This window comes from Nicotiana tabacum, chromosome 16 (assembly GCF_000715075.1).
Source record: "Nicotiana tabacum cultivar K326 chromosome 16, ASM71507v2, whole genome shotgun sequence".
Classification (NCBI taxonomy): domain Eukaryota; kingdom Viridiplantae; phylum Streptophyta; class Magnoliopsida; order Solanales; family Solanaceae; genus Nicotiana; species Nicotiana tabacum.
Genome location: NC_134095.1, coordinates 146,309,391 through 146,321,860, shown reverse-complemented (window position 1 = coordinate 146,321,860; position 12,470 = coordinate 146,309,391).

The following is a 12,470-nucleotide window of genomic DNA, read 5'->3' as shown; positions in this document are numbered from 1 at the left end:
GGTATACTTGTCCTACTTCAATAAAACTGGTGTACTATCTATTATTATTATACTTTCATATTCCTCTATAATGGGAGATGTTGACATATCAAGTAACTTTAGTGTTCTAGACGAACCTGCATGAAAATAAAGATAAATACTGTTATGAACAGTTTGTAGATAATTTGTAGAAACATTGAAATTCTGTATTTCATATTAATTTTTCAAATGATATGCAGTTTTATTGTAGAATAAATGTAGAAATTTTGTAAATATTATGAAAATCCATACTGATATATATATTTACTCTGACATGTAGTTTATTTGTAGATAAAATGTAGATAGTGTAGGATATTGACATACAACCAGAATATGATAGAAAAATTAACAGCGCAAACCTGCAGCTGTGTTCTCATTGGTGATACTCAATTCCATATTGAAATCGTGAACAGTTATACATAGCGGATATGATCCTAAGTTTTTGTTTTCCTTTTTCGTCTCCATGTATACAAGAACACCCATATCGATCCTAATTTCCATTGGAGGATAATGCTCGTTGATAATGTATTTGATTGCTATAATTTTTTCGGATGTATCGATCATTAATTGCTGTGCTATTGTAGAAATCAATAGACTATAACTCGTATCCTCATCTACTACAATGCCATCGACCTGAAATTCTCTAAATCTCCCATAGCTATCCCAATTCCCATTCAGTTGTAGCATAATTGGAATTTTGGACATAATTGTGTTTGTTGCAGAAGAATTGTAGAAGATTTAATCGTTTTTGATTTGTGAAATCAGAAAAAGGCGGAAACACAGTGCATCGCAAAAATAGAGTAGCTAAATTTGAAACGAAACAGACGATAATTATTAATGTGCGTGATTTACATTGTAGAAAATCTGAAAGAATATTTAATTTCACAATTTTAGCGCGCCTAAATAAGGAAGCCTACAACTACAATGATTCCTTATTTAATGAATTGTCTATATTTTGTAGAAATACTATTAGCATGACAGGTAATATGCAAACTATGAACATATTTGGTAATATAGTTTCCTATATGGTATAGGAACGAAAATTTCCCAATTCAAAAATAGCTAGATTTACAAGTAGTCATTAAAAAATAGCCACAGTTTCAAAAGTAATCAAAATTTAGCCACTTTTTATTTAGAGATAAATCTGAACGAAAACACTGTTCAAAATCCGAAAAATACTCCAACATGATATACTGGACGTCCAACATAATATACTGGGGTTCTAGTATAATATATCGGTCCAACATAATATGCTGGAAGTTCATACACAGGTACTCCAATCTCCAGTATATTATACTGGAACTTTTCGCGTGTTGAAATTCCAGCATAATATGCTGGAAGTTCATACACATGTGTGCCAATCACCAGCATATTATACTGGAACTTTTCGTGTTGCAGCAAAAATAGTGGCTATTTTTCAGTGACTTGCAACGTGCCTATTTTTCAAAGATCGGTCCGAAAACTGGCTAGCCCGTGCTATTTTTACCTAATTTCTTTGATTACGTTGATCTTACATAATAATTGGTTAGATTTACTATTTACGTTTTTAGCCGGTATACATAAATAATACACAACTATACACATATTATGAATGGACTAGCTTTATAATTTAGAAAAATTAATCCAAAAAGCCAACCGCTTAAACTAAAAATAGCTGTTAAATGTATAATACATGTATAATACGTGCATAAAAGTGTATAATCTATGTACTCTTGCTAAAAATATAAACAACAAAACCAACCGGCTATTTGTGTAAGGATCCCTTTTTAATAAAATTGAAAGTGATAAAAGAAATTAGCCCATTAGTTAGCGCGATCCAATCCCACATAAGAGACTAGACATGAAAGAAAAAGTGGAAATGACATTAGGTAGCCACTTTTAAGTATGTTGTTTCACAGTTACAATGTATTTAAAGATTAACCAATTTCGCTCAAACTCTAGGACACAACTGCCGCGACCCGAATTTTCCACCCTCGGGAGTCGTGACGGCGCCTACTCGTGGAAGCTAGTCAAGCCACGTATTGTAGAATTACTAACTCATTTATTAGTCCTTTTTAACAATTTAAACTAATATGCGATCAATAGTAAAACATTAATGTTAAATAAAAACAAGCGGAAGATTTAATCTGATAGAATAACCAAAGCCAACATGCCAATGCCAACATACATCTCTACCCGGAACCTGGTGTCACAATATCACGGACAGTCTATGATTACTACAACAAAAGTCTGAAAAGAAAGTACAATTTGTCTCAGAAACAATGAAAACAGAATACATAATAAGATCGAAGAGAACGCTGGGCCTGCGGACGCCTGCAGGACTACCTCGGGATCTCTAGCTGGACTAAAGGCAGCCACCCAATGTTATAGTCCAAGAGCTGCTCCAGGATCTGCACATAGTACAGAGTGTAGCATCAGGACAACCGACCTCATATGCTGGTAAGTGCCTAGACTAACCTCGGCGAAGTAGTGACGAGGCTAGGACCAGATTGCCAAATAAACCTGTGCAGCTATATAATATACATCGGAAAATAAAATAGGAATAAACAAGTACAAATGGGAGGGGGTACATGCTGCGGAGGTATATCAATATCAACAGTAAATCAAGAAAAGGCATAAGGACAACTTAGTATTTACAACAAAACAATAAGGAACTTGTAACCAATCTATAAACACTTTATATCATCAATTGTTGCGGCGCGCAACCCGATCCCTACACATAACAACAATGTTGCGGCGTGCAACCAGATCCAATTATATCAGTGTTGCGGCGTGCAACCCGATCCAATTATATTATTGTTGCAGCATGCAACCCGATCCAATTATATCATTGTTGCGGCGTGCAACCCGATCCATATATAATGTTGTTGCGGCGTGCAACCCGATCCAAATATATCATTGTTGCGGCGTGCAACCCGATCCATATATACCATCAACAACAATCATAGTAAGAGTCCCGGCAAGGGATCAATAAAGAACTACACTATCCCAGCAAGGGAATTGACAGTATAAGAAACTACGTCCCGGCAAGGGAGGAACAACTATAACCAAACTTGTTCCAACATCTAACTATCTCAGTTAACACCAAAACTCAGTCATAAGTAATCTTCACGAGAATAATCATAATCCTTACTCAATGCAGAGAATCGTCAACTTAAACATCCGTTGTATTATTTAAGAACACAGTAAATTACAATTCAAGACTCACGGTCATGCTCGACACCAACGCATAGATACTCATCACCAAGTCGATACGTCGTACTCAACAAGAAACAAGTAGCAAATATGACACAACTCCTAATCCCTCAAGCTAAGGTTATACCAAACACTTACCTCAAACTTTCACAGCCAACTCAAGCCTCAAACACCGCTTTTCCTTTTGAATTTGGATCCAAATCAATTGTATCTAGACATAATCGACTTAATAACATCAATAAATGCTAAACAATACAATTCCAATGCTTAATTATACCTTTCCCATCATTCTTCCCAAAAAGTCAAAAATTGACCCCGGGCCCGCTTTGTCAAAACACGAGTTCGGACCAAAACCTGATCACCCATTCACCATGAGCCCGAATATATAATTAGTTCCAAAATTCGACCCCAAAATGAGGTCTAACTCATAATTATACAAAAAGCCCTAACTTTACCAAAATCCCTAATTTTCTACCCTTAAGAACATGATTTAGGCCTAGAAATCTAATGGGTGTTAATGGAAATTGAAGAAAATGAATCTAAGATTACATACCTATGAATTGGTGGTAAAATCCCCTTTCAAAAATCGCCCAATTTGGAGTTTGGAAGAAGAAGTTATGAAATTTTGGTTAAGTCCCGTTTTGCTTCCGTTTTAAAATCACTGGACAGGCCTTCATCGCGTTCGCGATAGGCCTGTCGCGTTTGCGATGAGTTAGGCCTTAGTGACCTTCACGTTCGTTACATTGGGCTCGCATTCGCGGAGCTTTGACCCCTCGAGCCTTCGCGTTCACGGGCCAGTGGCCGCATTCGCGTAGAACAAGTGAGAACCCCCTCCCCCATGCCAATTGCCTTACGCGTTCGTGAGTACCTGGACGCGTTCGCGAAGGGTACTCCCCCCTCAGCCTCGTGTTCGCGAAGAAGAAAACTGGCACTTGGGAAATTTGCCTTACGCGTTCGTGAGTGGGACCACGTGAATGCGAAGAACAAAATCCCTATGCACTGAACAACAAAAACCTGCAACTTTCAATTGTTCAAAAACTTTCCGAAACTCATCCGAGCCCTCGGTGCTCCAAGACAAACATACGTACTAACTCAAAAACATCATATGAACTTATCCGTGTGATCAAATCGTCAAACTAACCTCTTAAACAACGATTTTAGAATAGAAATCTAAGAAAAATCTCAAAACTTCCAAAGTATGAATTTTCACAACTACGGGTCAATCACCTCAAACGACTTCCGTTTCTTTCCCAATTTCACAGATTCATCTTATTTCACATATAAGACATGTACCGGGCTCCGAAACCAGAATACAGGCCCGATACCATCCAATTCTAAATGCATTTCATTTCCAAAACTCATATAAATTTCCAGAAAAATAATTTTCTTTAAAAAATTCATTTCTCGGGCTTGGGACCTCGGAATTTGATTCCAGGCATACGCCCAAGTCCCATATTTTTTCACGGACTCTCCGGGACCGTCAAATCACGGGTCCGGGTCCGTTTACCCAAAATATTGACTGAAGTCAACTTAAATGCATTTAAGTCAAAATTTCAACATTTTCACAGATTTTCACATAATAGCTTTCCTGCTATGCGCCCGGACTGTGCACACAAATCGAGGTGATGCTGAAAGAGATTTTTAAGGCCTCCGAGCTCAAAATTCATTTTAAAAACAAGTGACATTCTTCACCTCTAAAACAATCGTTCGTCCTCGAACGGACATAGGAAGGAAGTACCTGAGTCGGGGAAAATATGGGGATAACGGCTCCGCATATCGGACTTGGACTCACAGGTCGATGCCTCAGCAGGCCTATAAGCTCGGAGGCAATGCAAGTCTATAAGCCACCTCCCCCACTCGATCAAGAATCTCAAACGGGCCAATGAACCTGGGGCTAAGCTTTCCCTTCTTCCCAAATCTCATCACGCCCTTCATAGGCGACACTCGAAGCAATAGCCGCTCACCGACCATGAAAGCCAAATCTCGAACCTTGCGGTTAGCATAACTCTTTTGCATGGACTGAGCTGTACGAAGCCTATCCTGAATAATCGTGACCTTGTCCAAGGCATCCTAAACCAGATCTATACCCAACAACCGAGCCTTTCCTGGCTCAAACCATCCAACCGGAGATCGATACCGCCTACCATATAAAGCCTCATAAGGAGACATCTGAATACTCGACTGGTAGCTGTTGTTGTAGGCAAACTCTGCTAAAGGCAAAAACTGATCCCACGAGCCTCCAAAGTCAATGACATAGGCTCGGAGCATATCCTCCAAAATCTAAATAGTCCGCTCGGACTGCCCGTCCGTCTGAGGATGAAACACTGTGCTCAACTCAACCCGTGTGCGCAACTCTCGCTGAACTACTTTCCAGAAATGGGAGGTAAACTGCGTACCTCGATCTGAAATGATAGACTCGGGCATACCATGAAGACGAACAATCCCGGATATAGATCTCAGCTAACCTCTCGGAAGAGTCGAAGACTGCCACAATAATGAAATGTGCTGACTTGGTCAGCCTATCAACAATAACCCACACTGCGTCGGACTTCCTCTGAGTCCGTGGGAGTCCAAAAACAAAGTTCATAGTGATCCGCTTCCACTTCCACTCAGGAATCTCAATCTTCTGGAACAAACCACCAAGCCTTTGATGCTCATACTTAACCTGCTGACAATTCAAACACTGAGCCACATATGCAACGATATCCTTCTTCATTCTCCGCCACCAATAATGCTACCGCAAATCCTGATACATCTTCGCAACGCCCGGATGAATAGAGTATCGGGAGCTATGTGCCTCCTCTAAAATCAACTCTCAGAGTCTATCCACATTAGGCACACAAACTCGACCCTGCAATCTCAAAACTCCATCATCACCTAAGGTAACCTGCTTGGAACCTCTATGCTGCACCGTGTCTCTAAGGACACACAAATGGGGATCATCATACCGCTAATCACGGATACGCTCCAATAAAGAAGAACGAGCAACCGTGCAAGCTAACACACGACTGGGCTCAGAAATATCCAACCTCACGAACTGATTGGCCAAAGCCTTAACATCCAAAGCAAGCAGCCTCTCATCGACCGGAATATAAGCAAGACTGTCATACTGGCTGACTTCCTACTCAAAGCGTCGGCCACCACATTGGCCTTTCCCGGGTGATATAAGATGGTGATATCAGTCCTTTAATAGCTCCAACCACTTCATCTACCTCAAATTTAGCTCCTTATGCTTGAACAAATACTGCACACTCTTGTGATCCGTGAATACCTCACATGCTATGCCATACAGATAATGCCTCCAAATCTTCAACGCGTGAACAATGGCTTCCAACTCCAAATCATGAACCGGATAGTCCTTCTCATGAATCTTGAACTGCCGCGAAGCATAGGCAATGACCTTCTCATCCTGCATCAACACTGCACCAAGCCCAATACGACATACATCACAATAAACTGTATATGGCCCTAAACCTATGGGCAAAACCAACACCGGTGCCGTAGTCAAAGCTGTCTTGAGCTTCTGAAAGCTTGCCTCATACTCGTCCGACCACCTGAACTGAGCACCCTTCTGGGTTAACCTGTTCATTGGGGCTGCGATAGATGAAAACCCCTCAACAAACTGACGATAGTAGCCTGCCAATCCCAAGAAACTCCGGATCTCTGTAGCTGATACTGGTCTAGGCCAGTTCTTGACTGCCTCAATCTTCTTCGGATCAACCTGAATACCTTCTGCTGATACAACATGACCCAGGAATGCAACTGAACTCATCCAGAACTCACACTTCGAAAACTTAGCATACAACTGACTATCCCTCAAAGTCTGAAGAACCACTCTAAGATGTTGTTCATGCTCCTCCCGGCTGCGGGAATATATCAAAATATCATCAATGAAGACTATCACAAATGAATCCAAGTAAGGCCTGAACACTCGGTTCATCAAATCCATAAAAGCTTCTGGGGCATTTGTCAACCCGAATGACATCACCAAGAACTCATAATGCCCGTACCGAGTGCGGAAAGCTGTCTAGGGACATCGGATGCCCTAATCCTCAACTGATGGTAGCCAGATCTCAAGTCAATCTTCGAAAATACCTTGGAACCTTGAAGCTGATCAAACAAATCATCAATCCTCCACAACGTATACTTATTCTTGATTGTAACCTTGTTCAACTACCGGTAATCAATACACATTCTCATCGATCCATCCTTCTTCTTAACAAATAACACCGGCGAAACACTGAGTCTAATGAAACCCTTCTCGAGCAAGTCTTGCAACTACTCCTTCAACTCTTTCAACTCAGGCGGGGCTATACGATACGGCAGAATAGAAATGGGATGAGTGCCCGGAGCCAAATTAATGCAGAAGTCAATATCCTTGTCGGGTGGCATACCCAGCAGGTCTGAAGAAAATACCTCAACGAACTCACGAACAACAGTCATAGAATTAATAGAAGGAACCTCGACACTAGAATCACGAACATATGCCGAATAGGCCAAACACCCCTTCTCGACCATATGCTGAGCCTTCACATAAGAGATAACACTACAGGTAGAATGACTAGGAGTCCCTCTCCACTCTAAACGAGGTAAACCCGACAAGGCTAAGGTCACAGTCTTGGCATGACAGTCCAAGATAGCATGGTAAGGTGATAACCACTCCATCCCCAGTATGACATCGAAATCAACCATGTCCAGAAGGAACAAATCTACACGAGTCTCAAGACCCCCAATCACAACTATACAAGAGTGATGGACTCGATCTACCACAATAGAGTCACCCACCGGTGTAGACACCTATATAGGGACACTCAAGGAATCACTAGGCATGACCAGATACGGTGCAAAATAAGATGACACATAGGAGTATATATAACCTGGATCAAATAAAACTGAAACATCTCTGCCACAAACCAGAACAGTACCTGTGATAACTGCATCGGAAGCCTCAGCCTCAGGCCTGACTAGAAGAGTATAACATCGGGGTTGGGCCCCACTACCCTAGACTACATCTCTGGGACGGCCTGTAGCTGGCTGGCCTCCACTTCTAGCGGTCTGAGCTCCACCTCATGTCACACCTCCTTTTTTACCTACACCCCCGTAAGGATGTGCGTAAGGGAGTTTTTTCCAACTTAAAGTGACAATCGAAACGGGATTATTTATTTAAAGATTCAGAGTCGCCACTTGGGAGATTTATGGTGTCCCAAGTCACTGGTTCCAATCCCAAATCGAGGAAAAGATTGACTCTGTTTGACAGTCCGCAAACCAGAAATCTGGGTAAGAAATTCTGTTAACCCGAGAGAAGGTGTTAGGCACTCCCGAGTTCCGTGGTTCTAGCACGGTCGCTCAACTGTTATTGTCGGCCTGTTATCTGATTTTAATACATGTTTTAGCCTATGCTTCAATTTTAATTTTAACCGCTTTGTTTAATTATTTTTAAGGAAGATTGCAACGTCATTTAAAATACATCTTGAACCACGTCACATAAATACACCCGCGGTCCCCGACACATTTTATCCAACGTTGTTGAGATTTGGATTTGGGTCACATAAATGCACACCCGAGTTTAAGGAAGTTAAATTAAATTACGCGCCTAAAGCAACTACGCGTTTGAGAATTGATTATTTTCCTAGAGATCAAGAACACGTATGAAAGATTCAAGTATTATGGAGTTTCTTTATAGAAGTACATATAAGACAATCTAAAAATTAATTAAGAATACGAATACACATTATTCAAATTTGGAACTACAAAAACAACTCGTCCAGAATGAAAACAATCTATATCAACCAAAAACCGTTGTTCCCTTACATATTTTTACTCAATTAAACTAAAGATAGCATCTATATGGCGTAAAAAATATTCAATTATCATAAATGAAAAAACAATATCGCTAATTAACATGCACACCACAAACAAGATCATTGAGGCTTATCCATAAATCCAAGGATACAGAATACTGCCAAAGAAAAGGATTTTCACATTCATATAGAGAAGAAAGGACAAACACTTTCCAATGCCACAAATTCTGTCCAAATAATTAAAAGGCATCTGCTGTAGCAACCCTACAACAACATATCTCCTCAAATCTAGACTTAAATTATCTATCTTTAATTCTATAGATACAAAGACCAATCAGATATGTATAGCACAAGAGTAAGGGTGTGAGCAAAGCAAAACCTTGTTGCGCCATGACTTTCCAAGTGACTGTAATTAACGTGATAACATTCATCCAAATTTACACTAGAATGCAATGGATAAAAAATATCAAAAAGTCCATTCATCTGTTCATGGCTGCGCACTTAGAAAGTCTATAAATTACTATCATGTTCATATTGCGCTCAGATTAATTACAACAGGAACACTTATGCAGATAACTATGCCTCTTTTCTACATGGATTTATACTAATTTCACGCACCAGAGTAATTCAAATTCAATCATTTGGGCAGGTGATATTGGAATACATTTCGGACACATAAAACAGATAAAATTACTACAAATTCAAGGTATTATAGCACCAAATCAGCGATTACATGATCTGAATCAAGTTCATACCTCAAAAGCAACGTAGAGATTTCCGAATAGCTAAATAAAATCAGAGCAGGTGAATCAACAGAACAGGAACAACCCAAACAACAGTGGATATCAGTTATATAGCTCAAATAGCACTTGGATTTCCGGAAATTATGAAGCAACGAAGCAGAAGTAGAAATAGCCTTGAAATCCCTCCTTTGTTCCTGTTTTTTTGTTTTGGTTTTTGGACACTCTTCTTGGATTTTCAGATCTGGATCTTGAGATTTTTTAGCAAAGAAGCAAAGATTTGTTTTGTTTCTTGTTGTTCAATAGAGAAGAAAAATCCGTTGTGGTTCAAGGGGTAAGGTATTTTTTTTGATCTGATGGTATTTTTTTCTTAGGTCTATTTAATGTGAGGGATTTAGGGTATAAAGAGGGTAAAGGGTTAATGGGTCAATGGTCCGGGCCTTTAAAATGGGTTAGGGATTTAAATCAAATGGGTCGTTCCAAGCTGGCCCAGTCCGATTTTGAGCTTCAAAATGGCCCTTTTGCCTTTCTTTGTTTTCCTTTTCTTTTCTTCGATTTTAAAATCCAATTAATTAAAATCCTAAATCAATCTATTTTGTAGAAATTAAAATTCTTTATTTATTTTTAACATTAAAACAACTAATTAACTTAAAACTAAAGAAAAATGCTAATTTTAAAGGCTAAAAGTTAAATATGTAAAAATGACATTTTTTAGGATTTTTTCTATGATTTAAAAATATTAAAAATACATGAAATGCAAAATAAAGAAAAATTCCTAAAATTAATGACAATTATGTTTTGTCTATTTTTAGGAGTTATTTTCATGTAGGGCAAAAATCACGTCCTCACAACCTCAAGAATGTCAAACATGGTATCTTTCGCGATCACAACTTTAACGAACATGTTTGTCTTCTTGGTGTGCCGTGGTCACAAGACATTTTTTCATCCCTTAGTGAGAAACTTTCCAACAAACATCAATTGATTAAACATCATCAAGCCCGATCTTCACAATGATTTGAAGGTGAATTTTACTCGACCTTAGTTCCAAAGTATTCCAGCTCTTTATTCATCCTCAAAAGTATATTTTTTTTAGTTATCGGATTCCAGTTTAAATCAGTTCCTAAAATCTGGCCAAAATTTCTGCATGCATGTCATGTCATTAGAACTAGTGAGAAAGAACTAGGAACATAATGACACAAAAGGACAAACTTGTATTTTATTGAGTAAAGGATGAAAGGGTTTTACAACTAAACAAGCAACCTAAAATACGAGTTACAACCCTAAAATAACCCGAATAATGAAAATAGCAACAAAATAGACAGACAAGACTCACACAAACAGAATGGAGGGATAAAAGGGTTTGACTCAATAAAGCAAATAAAATATGGATCACAACCCTGAAATAACCCAGATAATAGAAAAAACATCAAAATAAGCTACCAAAATTCCTTCCTAGTGCAGAGGGAATGACTTTTCAATTGCTAGGCTTGGCATTTAGCCACAAATTGGCTCATCAGATTCAGCAGAGCCTTCTCCAATTTCAAAATCATTAACTTCAGTTAGCAAATTCCCGAGAAGATTCTCATACTCCCTGTCACCACGCATCATCCCCACAACGTGTGCATCATCATGTTTAGGTAAAAGATTCTGCGCGATATTCTGGGTGTCACTGTCTTGGATCACAATCAGGTTTTCCTGGATCATCCTTTCTATTTCTCTTTTCAAATCCCGACAGCTTTCAACATTGTTCCCCTGGGCATTGGAATGGTATTCACAAATTTTAGAAGGGCCAAAGCTTCTCGCACGTGGGTCCACATGATTTGGAGGAATAGGTGCAATCATGTCATAATGCTTTAACTTCTCAAATAAGCTTGCATAGGACTCTCCTATTGGTGTAAAATTATCTTTCAGCCTTTGTTCCCTTCTATACCCCTGGCTTGGATGTGGGTTATAGGGCATTTGAAAATTTTGTGGAGGCTGGTGGATATTTTGCGGTGCTGGTGCTCGCCTTCTGGGTGTCTTGGTGGTCGGGCAACATACTGAGGTGCAGCAACAGAGTATTGAGGGTTCTGAAGTGGATAATAGTATTCAGGGGAATCATGGGAAACCTGATGAGGTTGCTCATACCTTCGAGATGCTCTCCTAGGACCTCTTCTCGACCCTGATGTCATCATGATTTCTTCGTGCTTCTCATTCGAGTCACTAAAATTATCGTATTCAATCAGGACAACCTGAGTTGCGGCTTTGAGAATTGCTTGACTTATAATTTTGCCTGTCTTAAGACCATTCTCAATCATTTTCCTCATTTTGATTGCTTCTGAGAAGGATTTACCCACTGCGGACATCATGTTTTGAAAATAATCTGGCTCTTGAGCCTGAAGGAAGATAGTGATTAACTCGTGCTCATCCATGGGTGGCTTAACTCTGGCTGCTTGCTCTCTCCATTTAATGGTATATGCCCTGAAACTTTCAGTTGGTCTCTTCTTCAAGTTTGAAAGAGAATTGTGGTATGGGGCAATGTCAATGTTGTATTGGAACTGTTTGAGAAAGGCCCGCGCCATGTCATCCCAGACATACTAGCGAGACGTGTCTTGATCCATAAACCATTCGGAGGCTACTCCCGTAAGGTTTTCCCCAAAATAAGCCATCAACAATTCTTCATTTCTTCCCGCACCTCTCAATTGATTGCAATACTTTTTCAGGTGGGCTATGGGAT